The sequence below is a fragment of the Eretmochelys imbricata genome, chromosome 1, assembly GCF_965152235.1.
Source record: "Eretmochelys imbricata isolate rEreImb1 chromosome 1, rEreImb1.hap1, whole genome shotgun sequence".
NCBI lineage: Eukaryota > Metazoa > Chordata > Testudines > Cheloniidae > Eretmochelys > Eretmochelys imbricata.
This window is the reverse complement of record NC_135572.1, coordinates 304127693-304148836: the sequence shown is the minus strand read 5'-3', so window position 1 is coordinate 304148836 and position 21144 is coordinate 304127693.

Here is a 21144-nt window from a genome sequence, read left to right as displayed (position 1 = left end):
AGTTTATTTTTGTCATAGAGCAGTAGTGTAGAAACAGTAACTGAATACAAATGTAATTTACATAAATTATTTACAATTTGTTAAACTAATTTGTAATAATTATCTGAATTCTGATTATGTCTAGAAAGTGTTTAAATCAGTTGTTTTTCATGAATAGTTTCTAAGGCTGTGTCTACACTATGGACCTTACAGCAGCACAACTGTACCATTGCAACTGCGCTGCGGTAAGGTCTCCCGGGTAGCCATGCTGTGCCAGTGGGAGAGAGCTCTCCCGCTGGCATAATTAAACCTCCCCCAATGAGTGGCGGTAGCTATGCTGACAGGACAGCATCTCTCACCAACATAGCACTGTCCACACCGGCGCTTTTCTCGGTGAAATTTATGTTGGTTAGGGAGGTGGGTTTTTTTCACATCCCAACCAACAAAAGTTTTGCCGACAAAAGTGCTAGTGTAGACAAAGCCCATTATAATTGGACAATAAAAGCAACAACACAAAATATAGTGACGCTGAACAGACCTAATATCTTCATGGGATTAGTCCCATGATAACATAGTTCAGTAAAGGCAGTTAATACTACTGGCCTTGACTTTTATTTCCGTTTCCAAATTCTGGTGTAAACCCAGAGTAATTCCACTGAAGTCAACTGAATTTTCTCTGTATTGAGAAATGTTACACAGAGACACATATGGAAGGTTCAAAGGGCCATATTCTGAAGACAGTGTAGTCATTTCAGATTTACATTACTGTATCAGACAGCAGCCAGTATGTACAAATCAAATGTTTTACCAAATTGGATGAGATGAATCCACAAGCCCTGTAACTTCCTTTAAAACATTTGGTTTCTTTTTTGGTTCTTCTGTCTTACCTGTACTGTGAGCAGAGGTGAAAGTAAGCCGGTACGGTCCAGTACGGCATACTGGCTTCCCCGGCGGTGATTTAAAGGGCCGGGGCTCCCGCTGCTGGGGGGAGCCCCGGCCCTTTAAATCACCGCCGGAGCTCCTGCAGCAGCCAGAGCCCCGGGCCCTTTAAATCTTGATTTAAAGGCCCTACCTCTTCTGGTTGAGGCCATGCCCCTGCTCAGGACTCCAGCGTACTGGTAAATCCTTTAAGTTACTTTCACCCCTGACTGTGAGGGGCAAGATGGATGAGGTAATATCTTTGATTGGTCCAACTTCTGTTGGTGAGAGAGATGAGCTTTAAGCTTACACAAAGCTCTTCTTTAGCTCTGAGAAACTAAGGGCTTCTCTACAGTGGTGCTTTACAGCGCGGCAAGGTTCTCGCTCAGGGGTGTGAAAAAACACCCCCTGAGCGCTGCAAGTTTCAGCACTGTAAAGCGCCGGTGTAGACAGTGCACCATCTCTGGGAGCCGCGCTCCCAGCGCTGGTAGCTATTCCCCTCATGGAGGTGTTTTTTTATAGCACTGGGAGATCTCTCTCCCAGTGCTATGCCACGACTACACAGTCATGTTAAAGCGAAGTGAAGACATGCCGTAACTTAGAGTGTCACAGCTAAATACAAGGTGGAACAGATTGTTCAGCATTAGTAATTAGCACATATTTCAAGGGACCATTCAAGATTAAATGGCCCATTAACACCCCTCCAATCATAGGGAGGAAAGAGGGGTGGAAGTTGCTGGGGGTAGGTCTTGTAATTGGATTACAGATTGTTGTAATAAACCGTAAATCCAGTGTCTCCGTTCAGTCCATGATTTTTAGTGTCTAGCAAAGTTATGAATTTAAGCTCCCAGGCTTATCTTTTGAAAGTGTAGGGCAGGTTTCCTTTGAGGATGAGGACTGATTGGTCAGATATAGAGTGATCGCTCCGTGAAGAGTGTTCATCCACAGGTGATGTGGTGTTTTTGTCTTTTAACATATTCCTATGTGAGTTTATTCAGAAGTGTAGTGACTGTCTGGTTTCACCCACACAGTTGCTGTTGGGGCAGTTAGTGCACTGGACAAGGTACAGTATACCACATGTTTTGATAGGCATTTGTAGAACCTGTGGCTCTTGAAAGGTGTGTAGTGGGGGGTGCTGATCATTGTGGCAGTGTAGATATGTCTTTAGGTTTTGCATCTGTTGTTCTGACAGGGTCTGGTACAGCTTGGCTGCTGTAGCTCTGTACATGAAGACAAGCCCTGAGTTAGTTTCCCAGACCTGAAGAAGAAGAGCTCTGTGTAAGCTCAAATGCTTGTCTCTCTTACCAACAGAAGTTGGTCCAATAAAAGATATTACCTCACCCACCTTGTCTCACTAATATCCTGAGTCCAATATGACTACAACAACACTCCATACATTACTTGTACCATGTCCCTCCCAGAGGTACTGCCTCCTAAAATGGTAGTTCTACTTCAGTTATAATGTCAGGAAGCAGCCAGTTAATTCTGAGAGCTTTATTAATCATTTGTTAAGAAAAGCAATCAACAATAGGAATTCACTGGCTCTCTGGAACCCAAACTAGATAATCTGGATAGCAACATATAAACCACTGAGTAACTGTAGAGCATTTAAAGATTGCAGAAGATGAGAGACATAAAACAAATAAAGAGAAATCCATTGTGGTCAAAAGCCTAGTCAAGAAAAATTAAGATGCAAACAATTTTGGGGCTTGGAACCAAAACTTTCCCAATTTAATTGAAGTGTCTTTCATAGACAACTGAATCTGACCAGTAAAGAGGATCCACTATACATAGTATTTTGTAGCTTCATTCTGTTAAGAAGCCCTCAGAAGCATAAGAACATTATCTATGAGTATTTTCCCTGGAGCAAGGACTTTCCAAAACTAAGAAAATGTGGAGCTCTCTAGTTACCCTTGAAAGGTACTGACATGTAGTATGGAGTACTAGATAGAAGTCATCTGTGGCAAGATTTAGCAGAGATAGTGCAAACTCCACCAAGGTTCATAAATCATCCCCACCTTTTAACCAGTGGGTAGAACAGTTTTAACCAGGGATTCCAACAAGTCCCCTGACACATTACATTACTGGTTATGGGCCAAATTCCTGGCCCCAGTGAAGTCAAGGGGAATTTTACCATTTCACTTCAGTGGGGCCAGGATTTTACCTATGGAGTTTAAGGCATCCACAGCTCCAAGCTGTAAGCTTTTTAGGGTTGCTATACAAACTCACAAGGAGTCTGGTGGAGTTTACAAGCTGTGCACATATCTAAGACACATATTAAGTACCTTTGTGAACTACCTTATTTCAGAATGCTATTTCAGTGAAAGTCTGCGACTGATAGTTATTATTTGTATTACAGAGGGACATAACTCAGACTGTGACCCCAGTGTGCTATACAGGTGATAAGACAGAGACTTGGCCCCCAAAATTTTGCAATCTAAATAGACAAGGAAGACAAGGAGTGGAAAAGAAGTAAAATAAGGAGAACTGAGGGACAGAGAAGTTCGGTGACTTTCCCAAGAACTGGGAATGGAAAACAGATTTCTGAAGTCTCAGGCCACTGCCTGAACCACAATATCATCCTGCCTTCAAACAAAATATTATGAAGTCAAAAATTACCACAGGTACACAATTCTAAATGACAAGTGCCTGAAAAAGTGATTGTATGGTGAAGGGGGAACACGAAGTATTAATAATGAGGAGATGAGGAATCAGAACTACTTTCTTTTTCCTTTTATACCTTTTAGTTTTAGAAAGTTGTTTTCCTTCCCTCAAGTCAGCATGTGTGTTGCTGCTATTGTGGCAAACAATAATTTTCTTTGAGCTCAGAAGATAAATGAAAGGTCACAGAAGTATAGTTTTCTTGCACTAAATCTTCAAAGGAAAGAGGCTGCTAATCACCAGGGATGAAGTCTAGCATAGTAGAAAGGTCCTGAAACAGCTTCTTCAGAGAATGTTTTAACAATCAGACCCTTTTCTAAGGCGAAAATAAGTACACAATTGCAACCTTTATCTAATAATCGCTACCATGGGCTGCAACAGTGCCACTGCCTCAGAAGAGTGTCACATCAATATCTAAAGGCAATAATCAGAGGGAAAGAACATTAGCATCATTCAAGAGTGACTGTGTATTCTGGCCTGAGTTCTTTGATTTCACATCTTTTATCATTTGTTTAGGCTTGTATATTTTTTTCCTATAAAACAGTGGAACTCTGTGTCTTTATCCAACTTTCTGTGACTTTGCATATCTGGCACATTTGGAAAAAACAGAGTTAAACTTGAAAATATTTAAAGTCTTTTTTTTAAAAAAGAGCCAATTCCCCCAGTATTTTCTAGGCAAACTACATATGATACATCAAAGACTCCTCCTAACTGAATGTAGTCACTGTTATCCTACAATGTACTGACAGTAGGGTGACCAGATGTCTCAATTTTATGGGGCAGTCCCTATATTCAAGACTTTGTCTTATATAGGCATTTATTATCCCCCACCCCCATCCTGATTTTCCACACATGCTATCTGGTCACCTTAACTGACGGATACCCTGATTCAGCTAGGAATTTAAGCTCATCAGTAGTCTCATGGATTCATGTACTTAATATTAGGCACATTGTTAAGTACCTTGCTGAACTGGAGCATAAACATATGAACACACATTTATGGATGAAGTAGTTCTTAAAATTTAAGAAGGAAGCTCCTAGAGACAGAGATATAGTACTGTAACCTACTAGCAAGGCTTAGTAACAACCAGTTCCATGCAAATAGGTTTTCTAAGATTTAGCATGAACCAGAAATCACTAAAGAATGAAGAGTGTTTTTATTAGATTTACTGAAACTAAAAATATAATGCCTACAAGGTCATTTAATATAATCTCCTCAGTAAGTGCCAGCTCACACTTCAATCACCAGCACAGTAATTCATGCTAGGGAAAAAAATGGCATTTGGAATATATATTAGTCCTAACAGACATTATCTGTCATCAATATCTGAACTGAAAAAAAATCCTACACTGGTTTTGACATGTTTATAAATGTTAGCCATTTTTAAATGCAGGTCTTTCATCACAATATTGTTTAAAAGGCAATCGGATAATAAGTGCTTTTTTTGGTGCACAATGAAATATTTTTATCAGCAGATCTATTACACATCTCTGAAAGTGTGATCTGTCTTACATGCTGTTATTCTAAAACTAAAAAGGCCATCAGAAGTTTAAGACTGCTAAACTACTTCAGATTGGACAGTTGTTACAGAAAAAAGCCTAGTCTATTCTAAAAGGCCATGCTATATTATATGAGGGAAAATTTACAGTTGACTCAGTCAACCTCCTTCTGCCTGAAAAACAAGAAATATTTCCACTTTACTTCAAGAAGAAATTTCACTGGTTTTCAATGACTGTACTATTATTGTTAGAAAGGCAATGTGCTTTTGCTGATGGCAGCTACAAGTTTTATATCATTGCACTAAACTATATTAGCTAGGTTGCGCTATGACTCAGTCAACAGCAGTGCTGCATTCATGACTACAGGTTGTGAATTCAAGTCTCTCTTAGACTCGGGACTGGATGATAAGCACAGCAAGTTTTCTCCCAGTGGGAGATTAAAGGAGCCAGGCACAGAAAAGCAGACACAGGCAAAATGTAGGCAGAGGTGGTTCACCGAAAGAAGCCTTTGGAGATGCTTTCCTGGATATACCAACATAGTGCCTCCAGCTCTGGCTCAGACATGGAGTATATCCATCCGCAGGGCACCTTTGCCCTGGGCTGGAGGTCCACTGGGCAGTCATAGTCTATCTGTGGGGGAGTGAGTCAGCATTTTTCTTCTTGAACACATCCAGGTAGTCAGTGCTTGCCAGGGAGGCTGAGATTCTAGCCTGGGGCTGTCTCTAAGAGCTCTTATGACACTGACAAAGACCCAGCACTAACCTTGTTATCGGAAGCTGGAGTCAGAGCTGGGTCACAGTGTTGACTGAAGGCATTCCTACAAGAACAGAGCTTGATACTGGAGCTGCTGTCTCACTGATTTGTGCATCTACCTATCACCAGACTTTGTCACAAGTCCCTCTGGAAGACACATCCATGGTTTTGAAGATTTATACCAGAGAAAAAAGTCTCAAAATGGATACTCCAGGTGAAAGTTCAACTAGATGGACAATCAGTCATTTTACCCTTGTATGAGACAGAAGCAAAATATCCACCATTATTTGGCAGATCTGGGCTTGAGAAGCTCAAGTTGAATTGGAGTGAGATCAAGGTGAACATAGAAGCATCTCAAAATCTTCAAGAAATATGTTTTTGACAAAGAACTTGGACAGATGACGAATGTATCAGTGAAGGAAAAAACAAACAGTTACCTGTGGCAGTGGAGACATCTGGGAGAGCACAAAGTCCAACTTATTTGATTGGGCTTCCTTCTTTGTGTCTGTAGCAGAGAAACTTTTATGGACAATGTTAGTGAGTTCAACGAAAACTAAAAATTATGGGTGGTGTACTTTGGATGTTTTGAGCAAATGTAGCTTGCAACATCATTCCAGATGGACAAAGAGTTTCAACCATGCTGACAGTGATGGTCCAAAGGCATAGAGACTGCAGCATGACCTGTTGTCTCCAACTGTCATGGAACTGCCACGTTCGCTGCAATTACTACAGCAATGCAGGAAAATATTTTTCCTACTCCATCAGTGACATCAGAGAAGTGGAAATTCAGTAGCACAGATCGTTGCTACTCTAAGGAAATTGTCAGAGCACTGTCAGTTCAGGTGCATTACTTAGGAATTAGGAGATTCCTTCCTCATTAGTTTGCCCTGTACATTACAGTGGTGTATTTGGTTGTCTGAAGTTAATTTTACCAGTCTAATGCTACTTTACCATATAATCTAAAATTCTGATTTACTGTCTTGAGCAGCACTAGAAATTCTATTTACCTCCTCCTTAGTGAGCAACATTAATTGATGCCCTGCATGACCAATTTGTCTCTGGATCAGTGGTTCTCAAACTTATTTGATTGGGCTTCCCTTCTTTGTGTCTGTAGTCATTTACGCCCCTCCTCCCAGGTACGTATACTGCCACCCAGCTCTGAAGGCAGAGCAGAGAGCAGCGGCTGCTGGCCAAGCACCCAGCTCTGAAGAAAGTGTCGTGCCAGCAGCAGCACAGAAGTGAGCATGGCAATGTGAAAAGTGATTTTGCCACCCTTACTTCTGCATTGCTTCTGATACTCAGGGCTGATAGCCAGAGCCCCGCCGCCTCCAGGTGAGGGACTGGGCAGGGGTGGGAAGCAGAACCTGAGGTGCCTCCTGATGAGGGATTGAGGGAGGGAAGAGAGCCTGAGCCTACGCTGCCTCCCGGTGAGGGATTGACAGAAGTGGGGAAGGGGAGCCTGAGCCTGGGTGGCAGGGCTCTGGCTGTGCCCTTTGTCCCCACTCCCGGATGTGCATGGCCCTTCTGCACAAGTCCCAGCCACCTGGGGCTGACAGCCAGAGCTCTTAAAAAAAACAATAACAAAAACCACCGCTTACACCTCTCTTGAAACATTCCCATGCCTCCCTTGGGAGGACCACCCCATAGTCTGAGAACCGCTGCTCTGGATTATACAATGAGCAAATCTGAAAGATATTACTGACTGTATCAGTACTTACAAGAAGGCTGTTGAAATAGCTATTGCCATGCAAACTGTAAAGAAGAATTCTCTGGAATTTAGTGGGAGCTGAGGAAGTTCACCTCCTGAATCAGTGAGACAGAGGAACGGGGAACATAAAGAATTTCTGTGTGACCGTTGTGTACAAACTACACATGCTGAGAAGGACTGCGGGGCATGCCAAGTTATTTGCAGAAAGTACCAGAAGAAAAGACACATCGCCATCGCCTCTTGCACAGCTCAACGACCAGCAACACAGACAATCTAAGAAGACAACTATGAAGACTGAACCTAAGAACAGACAGAAGTCAGGAATTCATAATGTGGAAAGAGACAAAAGCTCTAGGATTCAGTATTGCTGTAGCCACGTTGGTCCCTGGATGTTAGAGAGACAGGGTAGTAAGGTAATATCTTTCACTGGAGCAACTTAAGAAGATGATAGCAAGAGCAGACAAAGTTATGGGGGCAGCAAGGGCCCCTCAACTTTGCTTCTTTCTCATTAACTATGCAATGCCAGGGTCCTTGCTTATCAGTTTGGGACCTTTTCCCACTGTTGTTAAGTATCATAGAATATCAGGGTTGGAAGGGACCTCACGAGGTCATCTAGTATCCCTGCTCAAAGCAGGACCAATCCCCAATTTTTGTCCCAGATCCCAAATGGCCTCCTCAAGGATTGAACTCACAACCCTAGGTTTAGCAGGCCAATGCTCAAACCGCTGAGCTATCCCTGCCCCCAGAAGGCTAGAACATATGCATATACACATGGCAGATACAGACTTTAATTAGCTGGGCTAGTTCTTCAGGCAGTGTAAATTGACATAGCCCCAGTGACTTCAATAGTTACACTGATTTAACACCAGCTGAGAACCTGGCCCTCTAATTCTGGAGACGGGAAGAAACTGTGCTGGAATAAAATGGAATAATGAAGATGGACTAGCAATTATGGGAGATACAGGGCCTGAGGTGCCCAAAATAAGTAGTTGATCTTTAGTACGCCACTGAAGACAAATATATTCATCCCTGAGGTCATGATGGTTGAAATTCTCCTCTGTTCCCTATAAGATTTGAAGCAGGAGAAAATACATTTTCCTTATTTTGGATTGAAGATTCCTTTTCTTGCTAGCTGACCTTAATATTTGTACACTATCTCTGGCATCTGACAGTTTTGCATTCTTAGTCCCTCTGAAACTTGTGCTACCGGTCTGTTTTCATGTTGGGATAGTTCTATTGTATCTACACTTTCCATATTTATATAATTAACTCCAAAATTATCTATAATTAACTCCAAATTTGCTGGAAGAAATTGCCATATAAACAGAATAAAATTAGGAGATTCCTTCCTCATTAGTTTGCCCTGAATATTACAGTGATATATTTGGTTGTCTGAAGTTAATTTTACCAGTCTAATGCTACTTTACCATATAATCTAAAATTCTGATTTAGTGTCCTGAGCAGCACTAGAAATTCTGTTTACCTCTCCTTAGTGATCAATATACAGTCCCACTTCCATATGCCCAGCTAATATGTTGCTCCTGCAGTTCACCAGCCCAAATTTCTCCTCCACAGACATGGATGCTTGTATTATTGCGAGAAGTAGTCTTCTCAAAGTTCCTCCAACAAGCTCTCCTTCTCCTGAGGCACTTGATGGGATGCCTGTAATGTTTAAGCAAAATGCAGAGAACAGCAGCAATGTGATAGTTTAAAAGAAATAGTTTTAGAAAGTTAACAGTTAGCAGAGTTCCATACTAAAGATAATAAAGTACTTTTCTAGAAAGTAAAAACATACAGTAATTTTGTTTATAATTTAGATTGCCAGGGAGAAAAGTATGATACTAAAAGTACGATACTGTACACCTGACAAGCACAGTTGCGAGTTTACAATCATAGGGACAAATCTTGGATTTCAGAAAATGTGCACAGAGGTAAGCCATAAAACTCAACTTTGCACTACCCTGATTTTTGGAGCTGTTCTGCACAGAGATGCTCTAGTGGTGCAAGTGGGCACCATGAGGGAGGTGGTGGAATCTCCTTCCTTAGAAGTTTTTAAGGTCAGGCTTGACAAAGTCCTGGCTGGGGTGATTAGTTGGGGATTGGTCCTGCTTTGAGCAGGGAGTTGGACTAGATGACCTCCTGAGGTCCCTTCCAACCCTGATATTCTATGATTCTATGAGAAGGGAATAAGTTAGAGAAACCCTCAGGCTGCCTTAATCTAGCATAGTGGCAACACTTTTCCTCAGCCACACACTCTATACCCTCAGCAGAGAAGAAAATGTCAAAGGACCCTCTATGCCAGTTCTTTGCCACCAGAGGATTCCCTTTGCATTCAGGTGATCACCCAGGTCCAGTAATGCTGGCTCTATGGCCAGATGTCCGTGGCAGTGTGGTATAAACTGGCCCATGGATTTGTTTAACAATAACAATAATAATAGGGCAGCTTTATTACTCTTGATATGATATTTCTATTATCTCATTTTGAGTTTACATGGGAATATAATGTATTGGCCTTTAGTCTGCATCTACTTCCTCCACGTATTTATGTGTTCACATTATGTAAATGCTAAAGAAAACTCATTTCTAACATCTTTTTGAACAGACAATATTTTATTTTTCTTCCTGGGTTTACTTCATGGGTTCTGTCTTACACTATTGTTATCTGTTTCTAATCTTCTCTGATGCCAACAAGACAAGTTCACACCATTTCTTCTAACATTGCTTATCAAGTCTTGAAGTCAGTGAATAGTCTTCATCCAGATACCTCCTTGTCTTCTTTCCCACACTCGCAAAAATGAGACAACAGTAGTGAGTTAGTTTCTTTGGTTACTGAATACATTTTATTTCAGTCTTTGTGAATATATCTGAAATAGGAAAATGTATACTTGCCCTCCACACACAACATTGTGTATGAAAATTAGGTTAACTACAAAACAGTATGGGGAATCTTTCACTGCAGAAAATAAAGATGCATAGTGTAGGATTTCCATTTAATTGCAAAATAATGAATTTTACTTCAGTTTAGGCTCTTAGATATGATCCAGTTTATATGTCTTCAGTAATTGGATAGAAGTTTCTTGTATTAAGATGCATTTAAATGTAGGGATAGTGATGGTTTACAATCCAGCACTGTGTTTATTTGCTCTTCAGTTATTACCCTACTGAAAAAGAATTTTCCATACTTCATAAATAGGAAGTGCACCCAAGTTAGTATTTAATTAAGCCAGAGGGGATGACTTAATGATCTAACCATCAGGTTCAAAACACCTAGTTACTGGAATGATCTGTCAAGTCCTAGTGGGGTCAACTAAGTCCTTCATCCTTTGAGCTATATAAATTAAGATGCATGCAGTTTACTAGTGAATAACTTTTAAATGACACCTTAAACAGAAGTCTGATTGCTTAACATGGTTATTATGGATCTCTTCATTGCTCTTTTGCCAAAATTTCTCCTCCTCCATTGTTTAATGTGCTGCATGCTCTCCTCCAGAATAGAGGTAACTGCATACCCAACGGTTCTGATTACAATAATCATAGGCTTTAAAACTGTGGACTCAAAACACTTGTTTCCTTTCCCTTTTTTCTGTCAGTTGCAGTTGATCCTTTGGCTCTACTTTTTGACAGTAGCACTCAAAAACAGCATTATATGTGGATCATCTAGTTCAAAAGCATATTCTGATGATAAATCAATTAAAATTTCTTTAGCATGTTGAAGACTTGATGGGACACAAAATCATTTTAGAGAGAGCAGACAGGGCCATCCCTAGCTATTCTGGGGAGGGGGTGTGGGATACTAGGTCTCCGTGGGGGAGGTGAGGCTGGCTTGGGGGGCAGGGTGGAACTGCCCCCCAGCACTCACAGGGGACGCGGCTGGGGCCAGGTCGTTGCACTTCCCGCCACTGGGGAGTGCAGGCCCAACCCTGCTGCGGTCCTCAGGGGAGTGGAGGCGGGGCTGGGGTGGAGCAGGGGCAGGAAGAGGTGGGGTGGGGGTGGAGCAGGGCGGGGCTTTGGGGAAGGGGCGGAGTGGGGACTGGGCTGGGGCGGAGCAGGGGCGGGAAGAGGCAGGGTGGGGGCAGAGCAGGGTGGGGGCTTTGGGGAAGGGGCGGAATGGGGATGGGGATGGAGCAGAGCAGGGGCAGGAAGAGCTGGGGCTGGAGCAGAGCAAGGGTGGGGGGCCTGGGAAAGAGGCAAGCAGGGGCTGGAGCAGCACATAGCTATGCTGGGCACCAGGAAATTTGGAGCACCAAATTTCCTCGTGCCCCAAATTTCCTGGTGCCCTACGCAGCTGTGTGCTTTGCGTATGGGTAGGGACAGCCCTGAGAGCAGACATTTATTATTATCCCCAATTACAAATGAGAAGTTGACACACAGAGAAATTACACGACTTGCCAAAGGTCACAGAGGAAATATGTGACAGTGCTGAGAAATGAACCAAGATCTCCTGAGTCCCAGTCCAGTTCATAACCACAGGTCATAGAATCATAGACATGTAGGGCTGGAAGGGACCTCAAGAGGTCACCTTGTCATTGTTTCTCTCTGTCTCTGGAGAATAAGTCAGGGCATCCTGAGACTCTGCTGCAGGCTGTGAAACAAATTGATGTTAGTGCTGCTTAGGTTCACTCCATTGTGGTAGTTCTTTGAAAAATACTTTGGAATGAAAGGGCTGTATACCTTCAATTTAAGAAGCTAGTGCTATTACTAACATAATCCTGATGTAAATGAAAAACATCATGCTGTCAAAGTGTATAGTTTACCTCATTTATTATTTTTTGTTTCTGGCATTCCCTTTTCATCTGCATGAGTTTCTTTGATGTCAGTTAATACTTTTATTTGGAGATTTAAACAGCCAGAGTCTACAAGACAAAAGCTTCCATTGTCTTCACAAATAGGGGTTTTTCCTCACCTGCTATTTCATATTATCTCATAGTTCAGTTAAATCAGGTGTTCTTCTTTTCATGGATCAGCTTCTGGTTGACCAAGCCAAGCTTTGGATCAAAAGAGCAAGGACAGATTCTTTACCTATAGAATTTCACATTTAGCTGCAAAGAGTAAATTGCTTCCATCAATTACTTTCATTCAGCTATTTATCATTATTAAAACTTAAAGATCAGTGACCGGTAACAGGATATGGAGGCTCTCGGACCCAGATCCACAAAGGAACTTAGGCTCAGTATTGCAACACCTAACTTTTAAGTGCCTAGCTATCCAGTGGAACCCACAAACCCTGAGTTAGACAACTAGGCTCCCTATACAATACATGGGGAGAGATGATGCCTAAGAATAGGATTCACAGAAGCCAGCATGCTGGACGGGGAGCAGCCTAACCTAACTAATAGCAGATGCCAATGAAAGAGATGTAGCCTAAGCCCCATCCTTCTCACAGGGCTTGGCTACACAGATTCAGGCACCTAAGTCCAGGCAGGAGGGAGACACTTATCGTGGGATCTGCACATGGGATCTGCAGCCAGGAACCCTCTTCTGTAGTTTGGTGCCTACGCCATTTCCTGCAAGAGCAGTGGTGGCCTATGTCAAATGCACCCGGGGGTGGTAGGAAGGCAGAGGCAGAGGGAGCAGCAGCAACCTCCCTTATAACCTTTAGCACAGCAAAAGGGAACTCACTCAGGATGCGGGAGAGTCTAGTTCATTTCCCCCCCTCTACTTGATGAGGAGAAGGGATTTAACCTTGGGTTTCTCACCTCCCAGGTCAGTGCTGTAACCACTGGGCTATGGGCTATTCTGATGTGGGTCTCTCTTAAGCTCTCCTACTGAAGCTGTTCCACGTTTTTTTAAATACTTTAATATGCATTGGGTCCCAAAGAGAGTGAGAATGACTCTGTAGTCCAGTGGCAAATTTAAGCTGTGAGGGGATGGAGCATGCTCAGTGCAGACCAAATTTTTGTACAAAGCAGCTGCCAAATTCTACAAATCTCTATTGAGTATGTGCAAACAGAGATTTTTTATTTTTGGAGGCTTATAACTCGGTCAAATTTGGGCAAAAATTCACAGGGATGGCAGAAGGAACATCCTTGACACCAGCGTGACTTCCCGCCAAATTTACAAAGCATTGAGGAATTAGAGCTTCTCAAATAAACTGTTCCAATAATGTTTTCAATATGGCAAAACAACATTTCTCCTAACCTTAGTCTTGGAAACAGCTGAACCATTTTTGCTGAAGCTTTAAAAAAAATAAGAGAGAGACAGCCTGACAGACATCTGGCATGGAAAATTTCAGCCTGAATAGTTCAAGTTTGGCAAAGTTATAAGCAACTGAAAACAGGGCCTTAAATATAGGCATTGCTACCAGTACCAGAGGTAATAACCATCAGTCTGGGCTACCCACGATTGTGCAGAGACATGTTATTTATGACTCCTTGAACCTTCCTGGTCCCCTACATTCCTAAGGAGGACTCACCCCAAGAAAGGCTGGCAGTGGATCACACAGTGAGTAGGTTTCCAGAAGCTGTTCAGGAAAGGTGCTGCATCTGTACATCCTTCAGACACCTTTTCCACACTTTTTTGTTTACACTGACCCTCTGCAAGCTATCCAGTGGAAGGGAAGTTATAGCTATTTTTTCAATTGTTGCAGTATGCCTGCACCCCAGCAGGGCTTCTGATGCTAGAGACCCCCACTTGCATAGACCTTGGTGTGAATCTGGGCCCTTGTGGTTCTATGTACAGATTCTACTGAAATCAGTAGAAGTTGGGTGCAGATATCTGAGGGAAGAATTAATTATAAGGATTCAATAGAGTATCTCCATTTGTGGAAGGGTCATCCCTACACTTAAGGGGGGGAAATGTTAGCACCTTCCTTGATGTATAGACAACAGTTGATTGTCAGAGAAACACTAAAGAGCAATAGCCTGAAGTTTAGACGTATGCTGATTCTGGGCTGACAGGTCTGTTTCTGATGGCAGATGGGCAGAGCTTTATAGGCCAGCCGTTTGTATCTACTTCCTTTACTATTAATAGAAAACCTGACATTTCAGATTTCAGTCTAAATATTTGGCAGTACTAATTTTCCCTCCATTGCAAATCTCCTTAGATACATAAATTCATCTTTATGTTTAGACGTTCTCAAAGCTCATTACTTCAACTTCACCAAAGCTATCACTTCTCAGAGTACAAGTTTTTAAATTACACCATGTCTGAAGCTCTTTGCAACAGATCTTTAAATATTTACTCTCCAATCTAATTAAATTGCACCAAGGTAATCCAGCAGATATTCTAAATATTTATCCTGAGGGAACCTCATTAAACAATCTAAAGGAAATAACTATAAAATGAAGCTGTTTGACATGCTCATTGTGAAACACACCAAATAGTATTTAAAATACAGTGTTCACTAATATGAACTCTTTTTTTACATTTAACCATATCTACAGGCCATATTTTGAAAATGGGGAATTTATCTACAAAAATTCATAAACTGCATTAATTTATGCCAGTATTGTGGCCAGTAGAAGCCCCAGGCATATCCACCTTTCACACACAAATTACTCCTGCTCAGTGTAAGAGTGATCTGTACCAGGCAGACACAACCACACACAAATGTCGGGAGCCAATCCTAGAATGCATCTCCACTGTTCTCGTCACAAAGGGCCCATGGAGTGACTTCCCCACGTTTTGGGGAGACCTAGAATTTGGGTTTCAGTGCTGCTCTGAATAGGTTTTCTTGTACAGCCTTTGCTATAATTTGGTCTGTTACATTTTCATTGACTTAAACATTTATCAGATTCATAAATGTCTTTCCGATTATTTTGTAGTAACCACCTGCACATGTAATTTTAAGAATAGTCTCTTTGGATCCCCAGTTTCTCCTCCATTATAGTCTGCCTGTGGGTATAGGCTTCTTTATAGTAATTATATGTTTACTGAACACCTTTTTTCATGCTACCTCTTTTCTCAGTTCTGCCTCATAGCCCTTGTGTTTGGAACTTATGGCATGTGAAATTAACCTTCCCCCCTTCAGTGAATTTGTCTAACTTGTCTCGCCTTGTTTCCTGATATGCTCCTATGCAGCCATGTCCTGTCACCAAGATCCTCAATACAATTTATTCATCTACTCTTCATTCACATATGCAAAAACACGAAAGTTCTGGAAATATTTTTTTAAAAGTCTAAAATTTATGAAAATCTTAGGATCCAAGTCCCTTGTGATGTTTGAGGCAAAAACAAGTAACTGTATTTCAGACAGATGATTATACTGTTAAGAAACTGAGTCATGACTAGTTTATTTAATCAGCATAAATGGTTTTCTGAAAGAAGAATGTGTCAAGAGACACAGGAGGCCACTAGTGTATTACCAGTGAGAAACATCCAATGAGCTCAAAAGCAGCCCTCCGCTTGTAAGAGGCTTGAGTTGTTACAGACGGGATATACTAATCTATGATCTTCTCTCCAGGCCTCCCTTTCTCTGCTTTATAGTGCATGCATATAGTACTGAAAGGGAGGAAAGATCAGATTAGAGAATAAATACACCATCCTGCAACAGGAAAGTCTTTGATACAATATTGCTGCCATTCCTTGGTAATGCTGTGTAGTTAGAGCTGTATTGGTTCCAGGATATTAGAGAGACAAGTTGGGTGATGTAATATATTTTATTGAACCAACTTCTGTTGGTGAGAGAGACTAACTTTTGAACCACACGGAGCTCTTCTTAAGGCCTTCTTTGTTAATGCCAGTCTGATGGTTTGATGGCCCACAAAGGCCTTTCACAACTATCTGATTCTCACTTGTAAATTCATTAGAACATTTTGCATTGTCTACCGACAGAGAGACCTACGTCTTTACTTCACACTAGATATGACATTTCAGCTGTTTGTTAATCTAAGCCTTAAAATTACTAAAGACAAACCTATCCTTTGAAGATGACAAGTCACTTCCTCAACAGAATCAGCATAAAAAATCTCCTGAGGGGAAAATCAAGTGTCAGCTGTAAGGCAGCTGCTTTGCCCAAGCAAAAATACTGTAGGCCTTTTGCAGACTTCCTGTTTGTGATCATTGTCAAACTCTTTGTGTAACTCAGAGTGGGACAGATTTGTGAGGTGTTGGAAGGTGCTACTGCAATCCAGTTCTCCCTGTGAAGTCCTGACTTGCTTGAAGGAATGGGATTAGTGTGAGAGCAAATAAGAAGCTTTTGTGCGTGTCTAGATTCTTTAGCAAAAATAAACTATTGCATTGCAGTTTACTATACTTCGCATAGTTCTTTTCATATCAGTGAGATATGAAAGCAAGTCTGGCATGAGTTACATAAGCTGTATGGATGGGAGACATAATATTTCTTATTGGATCAACTCCTGTTGGCGAAAGAGACAAACTTTCAAGGTTACACAGAGCTCTTCTTGAGGACTCTGTGTGAGCTTGAAAGCTTGTCTCTCTCACCAAGAGAAGTTGGTCCAATAAAAGACATTACTTCACCCACATTGACTCTCTAATATCCTGGCACCAACACAGCTACAACACTGCAAATAAGCTATATTGGTGTCAGCAGTGCAGCGCTGCATCTCGTTTTGAAATCTGAGTCGGCACTGGTGTTGAAGGAGTGAGGCAGGTTCTCTAACTGGAATGATTAGCATTAAAGGTCACGTTTTTAGCTTAGTAAAGTGCTACATACTACTTCCTATACTGAAGGCACTTAAGACTGTACTAGTGGAAAGAAGGGGCTTTAAATGAAGGGAGAAAGGTTAAAATGAAGAGTTAAATATTAAATAAAACAAAAAAAGAATGTGATGGGGAGGGAAAGGATTTGAAACACACTTTTTCCCGACTAGCTGCCTAACATTAAAACACTCAATATGGAATGAATAGAGAAGCCATAAATTAACAATGATACACAACCATTTAAGGAAATTTGTGGCATCCCATTACAGGAACCAACACAAAATGAAACCTTACACCAAATGTAAGGTTAGAAATGTTACAAACACACTGCCTGTGCATCTATAGTAATGTAGACCAAAACTATGCTTTTTTCTCCATGGCTTTCTCCTGTATTTTAAACTCTCTTTCTGTTTAATCCCTTTAATCAGTTTGTTTCAGGAGAGCCTACACTGGTTCCTCCGATATATCTTGGCCATCTACAGTCCCTCATGAGTACAAACTGGCACTCCATAAAATAATGATGCATATCCCTTTTTCATGTTCATGACAAGATTTGGAAATCCCAGATAATTCCGAGGGATGGATGCCTTCTGGGCAGTGACATCACAGGACTAAGTCTCCACTGACTTGTTCCTTGTGTAGTTATTTGCACCTCTGTAAAATAAGTGTAAAGCAGCAGTATTCTGACCTGGTAGCATTTTACATCCATTCTGTAAATGTTAATGCCTGCACAAGTTGCAAGTAGGGTGACAAGATGTCCTGATTTTATAGGGACAGTCTCGATTTTTGGGCCTGTTTCTTATATAGGCTCCTATTTCCTCCCAGTTTCCCCCCCCCCCATCCCAATTTTTCACACTTGCTGTCTGGTCACCCTAGTTGCAGGGCAGTGAAGAATCAAGCCCTCAATTTCTGTGCCTTCCTTATTTCCATAGGACCTGGCAATCCCTATTGTCTTCTGAATATCATTAATATCCACATAGCACTCCTTCTCCGCTAGCCCAGCTTTTAACCTGCTATCTTTGAGAAATATGCCTCCTTCTTCCAATCTAAGATAGCTCCAATTCTCAGTGGGCCAGGCTTTCAACAGGTGTAAATCTGCATAGCTCTCTTGACTGTCATGGAGCGATGCCAATTTATACAACCTGAGGATCTGGTCTTATATCTCCTTTACCCAAACTTGAACTCACCGGCACCTTTGTCTTCCTTCTAATTTGCTTCTCCTTTCCTGCCATCAACCACACTTACAAAAACTATCTTCTCTCTAGACTGCCTCTCCTTCCCAGCATTTCTACCATCCTGCCTTGCTCCTTATATTATCACTAATCTCTTTTCACATGATACCTTCTCCAACTCTCTAAAGTCACTTCTTCACAACACCCATTCCACCATCCCAACTCACTAACAACCTTCATCCCAAGCTTTCAAGCCACATGGAGCTGTTTTCTCAATCAGCCAAGTGATCAAGAAAATAGCTTTCTCTTACCTTGCTAATCCTGAAACATGCCAATCCCATGTTGTGGCAGGGAACATATTGGGTAAAATAAATGTTAGAGGCTCTCTACCTTCAATTTAAAATTAGTTTGTTCTTTCTTGGGAAGCATAAATAGAGATCAGTTATAAATTTATTGTTATATTAAGACACCCAGAGAGGATATGTATAATATTGTGATTTACGTTTTGCTAAAAATACCTTACCTTGTTTTGCTTATGTGAAAATATGGTCAGTGAAACAAGAAACTTCTGCTTACTCTGAATGTCCTGACAGGAGTAAAAAGCTACCTGTAGTGGGTGCACTACTGAAAATTAGGACTTCTTAGCGCTGGCATGATAGTGTGAACTTTGACTTTTGGCACATAACTTTTTGAGGAACGTGGTTTAGCAACATGGTGGCCATTCTGTTGACAGGCACCATTTGCAATGTTAATTAAAGAATGTGGCTATACAAAGGGAATGTTGGTGTTAAGTTACCTGGTCTGTTTGCAACCCATGTGGTGGTTGCATTTTTTCATTAGAGACTTTTAATTATTTGGGGTACAGGATTATGGTAAACTTCCTCCTATCAGGAGGTCTGAGTTTGGGGTACATCCTCACAATTCTCTCCGGTTTCCCTCCTCAATTCAGACTTCAAAATCTTTGATATCATCCATGACTCTGAGCTCTCTCTCCTCCCACACCGCCAAGTTTTCTGACTCTACCTATCACCACTTCAGCAACACTGCCCATGGATACCATCGCTTTGACTCCACCACTGCTGAAACCCCAACACACGCATTCTTCTCATTTCACTTTGAGTGCTGAAACTCTCTCTCCTGAACCCCAGACTCCAGCTCCAGAATGTGCACAGCACTGCCACCATCTTGTCACACATACAATTCATTGCAGCATCTTTCATGTAGATTCACAGGGCGGTGGCTGGCTGGGCTGGGCTGGGCTTCTCAGGGTGGATGCCAGGGCCACCTTACCCCTCCTGACAAACTATGGCCTGGCTTGGTGTTGGATTGTGCCACTGGTTCTAAGAAGCCCTCTGGTCTAGATGGAGGTGCCAACCTCCCCACCCTTAGGCTGAGTGGGGAGAAGCAAAGCTGTATATATTTTTTTGCCTGCCAGCGTCCTGGGGAGGGGGGTTTAGTGCAAGCAGCTAGTCTTTTCCTTGAGATTTTGTACTGGCATTTAATTGCTGACTCTTGTTAATGCTTACTAGCCACTGCATTGCTGTTTTGTTTGGGTCAAGCTAGGATTGTTTGGGTTTCCATGTATTTCAGTATGTTATGTCACAACTTTGGAGATGGACGTAGGATAAAAATTGTAAATGTGCTTACATGATTTAGGAGCCTAAATCCCATTGACTGTCTATTAGACATAGGGTCCCAAGCCCTAAGTCCCCCTTTTAAACCTGAGTTATGTGCTTTTAAAAATGTTACCCCTAGCCTTGGCAGGGGTAAATGTATTGGTCTTTTTGGGCCAGTTTAATAGGGAGGGATAGTTATATATATAAAATCCATAATTCTGCGATTCAGCTAGTAGCTAGCACCAAGAGACTGAGTAGCAGAGACTGCCTGGAATCTGTGTCAATTGAAGCTCTAGTTCTATCTACAAGGGTAGAGACTGTAACTTGAATCTTAAGCCTCGTGTCCAGGCCTAGTTGGACTGGTTGGTTTCTTTGGATGGGTAGCCACTTTGACCTTGGGATCAGCCTGTCAGAACTAGGGTTGGATCATAACCAGGCTGAGGATCTACAACCCCCTTTCCCACAAAGATTTTGTTCATCAGCCTCTTTTGTTTGCAGTCTTGTTATTTATTTGCTTAATACAGTTGTGGCCTTTGTGCCATAAATTATCTCTAGCTTGTGCAGTGTATTTTTGGCATCCTCTGGGCGAAGAAGCATGACTAAATAGCCCCATTTCCAGATATCCCAATTGGTTCCACATTCATTTCAGGATCCGCTTCAAAGCTGGCATCAGAGTAAAACTCTTCATGGACTTACCTCAAACTTTTAGGCCCAGATGCACACAGATATACTTTCTGCAGTTTAGCATTATTTAATTATATAAAGCATTGTGGTTTATGTAAAATACAGTACAACTCTATATGCGTGCATACCCAATGTATATGTAATGAATAAGTGCTCTAATGTGAACTGTTACAAGTGGATGGCTGGGCCATATTTCATTCCAAATGAACTTTCCCTGGATTTCTCAGATTTGACCTATGAACTTAAAAGTTAAAAGGAATTAATGGCCTCAGTACAGGTATAAAGGTAAAATGACAATACTGTGGATTTGGGGGTTTGGTTTGTTAAATTGCTAGGATTTATTAAAATAGATATTTCACTTACATGAAACTAACTCATTCCTACGCTTTGACTAAATATTTTTCAATCTGACCTTTTGTGTGTCCCTTCAAATAAAGTATCAGCTATTAACACACATATTTTTCACACTTAGATTTCATTTGTTGTGTTGATGCCAGTAAAAACTGATGATCCTTAAAACTATTTTGAGCCAATCAGTGAAAGCAACAGTCTG